Source organism: Desmodus rotundus, chromosome 1, assembly GCF_022682495.2.
Source record: "Desmodus rotundus isolate HL8 chromosome 1, HLdesRot8A.1, whole genome shotgun sequence".
Lineage (NCBI taxonomy): Eukaryota > Metazoa > Chordata > Mammalia > Chiroptera > Phyllostomidae > Desmodus > Desmodus rotundus.
Genome location: NC_071387.1, coordinates 55,668,336 through 55,674,204, shown reverse-complemented (window position 1 = coordinate 55,674,204; position 5,869 = coordinate 55,668,336). Strand labels below are relative to the sequence as shown.

The window sequence follows — 5,869 nt, the reverse complement described above, 5'->3', positions numbered from 1 at the left end:
ATTCCTCAAGAATACAAAGCAAATTGTTCATCTTCCAGCTAATTTCAAGGGCGTAGGCTACCTAAATGGATAATTTGAACTTGAATTACATAGTTTGCTTGTGACAAAATTTATCGGCTATCACTTTATCGCTACTTTTCTTTGCTGTACGTACACTGCTCTGACATTATCTTTTTATGATTTAGTTTCCGATCAAAATAGAAACAGCCAAGATATGAGAGCAAGAATGTACTGGCTCTGCCATTAACCTTGGTGGCTTAGCGGACACTGCCCAAGCCTCAGTGTGCTCTGTCACTGTCAGCCCTGCCCTAATGTGTTCCAGGAAGAAAGATGAATGAAGAAATGTAAAGGTCCAGAGTGAGCCCAGGGGGCTCTACATGAGATTGTTGTAGGGATAAATATGAGTATTTTTGCAGCTAGGGCCATATATAAGATTGTTGTGGGGATAAACATGAGTATTTTTGCAGCAAAATCTTGTTGACCTTCAACATCACAACCTCTTCACATTCTCTCTGTCACTACCCTGAAATACTCATTTTGGTTTTCATTGTTCCCCTATGGGTCTGACAGGCAGCCTAGTTCTCTGTTTAGGTTTTATAGCCCCATTCACAAACTCCTACTAACCAAACCCATAAGGTCAGTGCCTTTTGAACCCAACTTCTGCTACTCCCCAAGCAGGCCAATTATAGAGCCCACCTGCTGTCGATTGTGTTGCCTCCCAGAATATGATCACATGTGGCTTTCTCAAAGAGAGGAAAAAATGATGAATGGTAAAAACACATGTTTATACTTAAACCTGTTATGCACAAGAGCTTTCAACTCTTGGGTAAGAGAGTTTCAGTGGAATAACGTGTGTGTCTGCTGTCTGTAAGAATGATTGTCTGTCAAGTGTTTTTGCAGACTCCACAGATTTCCTAAGGGGAGTAGGGAAAAAGCAGAGGGATTGTAACTTGGAAACCAGAACAAGCTGAGGATTCATTCTCACCTTGTGACATCTGCAATGTGGGAAATGGGAAGGCTGCAGAATGATCTCATTCACTTGAAGCCTGAGACTCACACCTCCTCCCCTGTACCTTTGCCTACCATCTATTTTTAAAGGTGAGGAATCTGAAATGTACTTCAAAACACTCAATTGATGCTCACAGAAATCCAAAGTTCCTGGTTCAATGACTGGGTCTCTGGAGAGGAAAGTCAGCGTTTTAGCTTTGTTTTCTGTCTCCCCCACATCATGTAGGAAAAAAAGTTCATAGCCTTCTAAGAACTGCAACTGGGGTTTATCTTAGTCACTTTGGGCACCATCCTTCAAATCCCTGAGAGCAGGCACTTTGGTTAGGGACAAAGGGTACTTGATCTCTTTTAACTAAACCTCTGGGCCTGGTAATCCTAAGTGGGTGATTGCTCAACTTTTTCTACTTACAGGAAATTCATCTCAGTATTTTTCACAAAATTTGTGTTTAGTATAAGTACACAAAGACTACAACTGAGACAAATCTTTAGTTTCTGCTACCAAATCTCTAAGAAAATAGCACAACACTTTTTACCTTATGAAAAATGCCAACTTGAGGAACATTATAGGATTTAACAAGCCTTCAGTTACATCCACTTTCTGCCCCCCCACCCCCCACCACCACTTACTTTTCAATGCTACTTGGAGTTTTTTATTATAGTGAGACAAATATTTCTTAGGGAAAAATACTTTTAAAAAGTATGTACTAGAAAATTCTAAGTAAGAGACTACGTGAATAAGTGCAGATGGAGAGACAAAATGCCTTCCAGTCTCCAACTCTTCCATTTCCCCACATCACTGGTTCAAAATCTTGGCCTCATGGTATCACTGAGGTCTCGGAATGGGTCTCATTTTCTTAATCTATAAAGTAGAGGGAGTGAGGGCGGAATGAACTAGCTGATCTTTAAGGCAGAGCTTCCCAACTGCTATGCCAAGGCACTCTGGTATGTCTCAAAGAGATTACACTTTTCCATGATGACTGGGCATTGCCTTGAACAGCCTCAAGGCCAACCATTTCTAGCTACAAGCATCCTTCTCTGTTTATTCCAATGTATTGTAAAATCATCTTCATTTTATATGTTTGCCATAACATGAAAAAATGTTAGGAAACAATGGTTTAAAACCTTTTGCAACTCTCTTATTCAGTTATTCCCTTGAGGGACTCATTTTAATGGAAACCTAATATCTCTTGTGGGAAACACATCAGAACAGAATAAACTAGGGAAGAATATAAAAAAGGAGAGGCAGAGACTCTCACTTAACTCCCAGGAAGATTCCAACTTGCTTGGTAAAATACCCAATAGCACAAGTGAATTAAGAAACCCATGTTCTGGACTTCTGGCCAAGATGGAGGCGTAGGCAGACACACTGTGCCTCCTTGCACAGCCAAAAGAAGGACAACAACAATTTTAAAACAAAAAACAACCAGAACTGACAAAAAATTGAACTGTATGGAAGTCTGACAACCAAGGAGATAAAGAAAACATTCATCCAGACCAGTAGGAGGGGTGGAGACCGGCAGCCGGGCAAAGAGGACACGTGGCAAGGTGGTGGCTAGCGGAGCCAGTGAGGTGGAGGATTGTGGAGTGGGGTGGGCAAAGCTGCAGCTGGCCAGCGAGGCAGCATCTGGTGGACCAAGTGACATACCGCGCAACCCGGAGTTCCAGTGCGGGGGAAATAAAGCCTCAAACCACTGATTGAAAACACCTGTGGGGGTTGAGGCTACAGCGGCAGAAACTCCCAGATTCGCAGGAGAGTTCGCTGGAGAGACCCACAGGGGCCTAGAATGTACACAAACCCCTGCACTCAAGAAGCAGTACCAGAAGGGCCCAATTTGATTGTGGGTAGCAGAGGGAGTGACTGAAAACCAGCAGAGAGTGGAGCAAGCACCATTGCTCCCTATTGGACCCCTCCCCCATATACAGCATCACAGCACAGTCAGGAGCATTACCCCGCCCCAGTGAATACCTAAGGCTCCGCCCCTTTATGTAACAGGCACACCAAGACAAAAAAAATGGCCCAAATGAAAGAACAGATAAAACCTCCAGAAGAAATACAAGTAAGTGACGAAGAGATAGCCAACCTATCAGATGCACAGTTCAAAACACTGGTAATCAGGAAGCTCACAGGATTGGTTGAATTTGGTCACAAATTAGAGGAAAAAATGAAGCCTATGCTAAGAGAAACAAAGGAAAATGTACAGGGAACCAATAGTGAGGCAAAGGAAACTGGGACTCAAATCAATGGTGTGGACCAGAAGGAAGAAAGAAACATCCAACCAGAAAAGAATGAAGAAACAAGAATTCAGAAAAATGAGGAGAGGCTTAGGAACCTCCAGGATATCTTTAAACGTTCCAACATCAGAATTATAGGGGTACCAGAAGGAGAAGAGGAAGAGCAAACCATTGAAAACTTATTTGAACAAATAACGAAGGAGAACTTCCCTAATCTGGCAAAGGAAATAGACTTCCAGGAAGTCCAGGAAGCTCAGAGAGTCCCAAAGAAGTTGGACCCAAGGAGGAACACACCAAGGCACATAATTACATTACCCAAGATTAAGCAGAAGGAGAGAATCTTAGAAGCAGCAAGAGAAAAGGGGACAGTTACCTACAAAGGAGTTCCCATAAGACTGTCAGCTGATTTCTCAAAAGAAGTTTTACAGGCTAGAAAGGACTGGCAAGAAATATTCAAAGTCATAAAAACCTGGGACCTACATCGAAGATTGCTCTACCTAGCAAAGCTATCATTTAGAATTGAAAGGCAGATGAAGAGCTTCCCAGACAAGAAAATACTAAAGGAGTTCACATCCTCAAACCATTATTATATGAAATGTTAAAGGGACTTGTTTAAGAAAAAGAAGATCGAAACTATGAACAATAAAATGACAATAAATACAAATCTATCAACAATTGAATCTAAAGAACAAACTAAGCAAACAAGAACACAGACAGAATCATGGATATGGAGAGTGTTTTGATGTTGTCAGATGGGAGGGGGGTGTGGGGGAATGGGTGAAGAGATGAGGGGATTAAGATGTACAAATAGGTAGTTACAGAATAGCCATGGGGATGTAAAGTAAAGCAAAGAACTTATTATACACATGATCCATGGCCATGAACAACAGTGTGGGGTTGGCCTGAGGGAATGGGTGAAGAGGGGCAAAGGGGCAAATATCAGGACAACTGTAATAGTATAATCAATAAAAATAATTCAAAAAATAAAATAAAATAATAAAAACATCAAAATTGGTGAATTTTTGTGTAGCCATTTTAACATTGAAGATGGAAGAAAATATGCAACATTTTTAGCATATTAAGCTTTATTATTTCAAGAAAGGTAAAAATGCAACTGAAACCCAAAAAAGATTTGTGCAGTGTATGGAAAAGGTGCTATGACTGATCAAATGTGTCCAAAGTGATTTGCAAGGTTTCGTACTAGAAATTTTTGGCTGGATAATACTCCACGGTCAGGCAGACCAGTTAAAGTTGATAGCCATCAAACTGAGACATTAGTTGAGAACAATCAACATTATACCATGTGGGACATAACCAACATACTCAAAATATCCAAACCTATAAAGTTATTTGTGAAAATGAAAAATGTCTTTTATTTTACATAAACAACTAAACAGACTTTTTGGTCTACCCAATATAACACTACAATAAATATATTTTTCCCTTTCTTTGAGCATTAGGAAACAAATATCCTTTGTTCCTATCCCTAATTACTTTTATGGATTCCTTTCTGAGAGAGTCTGGGTAAAAGAGTACGAACATCTTAAGATCTTTGATGCGTACAAGTAAATAAAATAGTTTCCAGAAACATTGTACCAATTTCCTCACAAGAGAGCTCTGTTTAGTGTCCCTGATTAACATTGATTATAATCTTCCCATACCTTGCAAAACCAATGTGACCTTTCCTTCTAGTTTTAGTTTGTGTTTCAGGTTGAATCTTCCTTTTTACATGTCAAAATTACAAGCAATAGAATTTTAATGACAGAAAAGAAATGCGTTTTGACCAGTAGACCCACTACGGAAAGGAAGAGACCACGGGAGAGAAACTGGGGAAGGAAGAAGTGGAGGTTACTCCTTCAGTGGTCAGCACACTGTGGCCGAGCACCTCATACAGCCTGCTGCCTCCTGCTGCATGGCCCACAAGTTAAGCATGCCTTCTACATTTTTAAATGCTTGAAAAAACACCAAAATAAGTTTACTTTTGAGACATATGAAAATGTGAAATTCAAATTTCCGTGTCCATGAAGTTTTTTGGAACACATCTGTGCTCATTATTTATGTCTGGTCTACAACTGCTATTACTCTGACACATCAGAGTTGAGCAAGTAGCTGTGACAGAGACAGTATGCCCACAAAACCTAAAATATTTCCCATCTGGCCCTTTACAGAAAAAGTTTAATGATCCCTGGTTTAGGCAATAACTTCCCACCTGCTGGTAGGTGCAGCAATGTTTAGGTTAGTAAGAAGTAGTAAGATTATTGCTTCTTGGCCTTTCGGCTAAGATCAAATGTAGTATCTGTTCTTATCGGAAGTAGTAGGATCGGTCAGGTGTTTTCAGTAAGAACATCAGTTTATCTGCCATTCATACTTTTCACCTTTTAGGAGCATGGGTCACAAGAGAGTGGCACTGAGCAGAGGCGAGCATAGTTCAGATGTACGGTGAGGGAAATAAAGAAAAGTGGAGGCCTACCTTCTTTTTATTAGGTAGTTTAGAAGCACAAAAGAATTTGAAACTCCTATTCTGAGAAACTGTATTATTTCTTTGCCTTGGTAATAGAACGTACTCAAACTGAATTAAAATCATGTCTTGCTAGAAACTTATAAACATACACCCCTATACATATTTATT

General features: G+C 40.2%; 1 pseudogene; it reads left to right on the top strand.

Moving 5' to 3' along the window:
- The first annotated feature begins 5,497 nt into the window (after positions 1-5,497).
- On the top strand, positions 5,498-5,620 carry LOC112302915 (U2 spliceosomal RNA; annotated as a pseudogene).
- Positions 5,621-5,869: the final 249 nt, after the last annotated feature.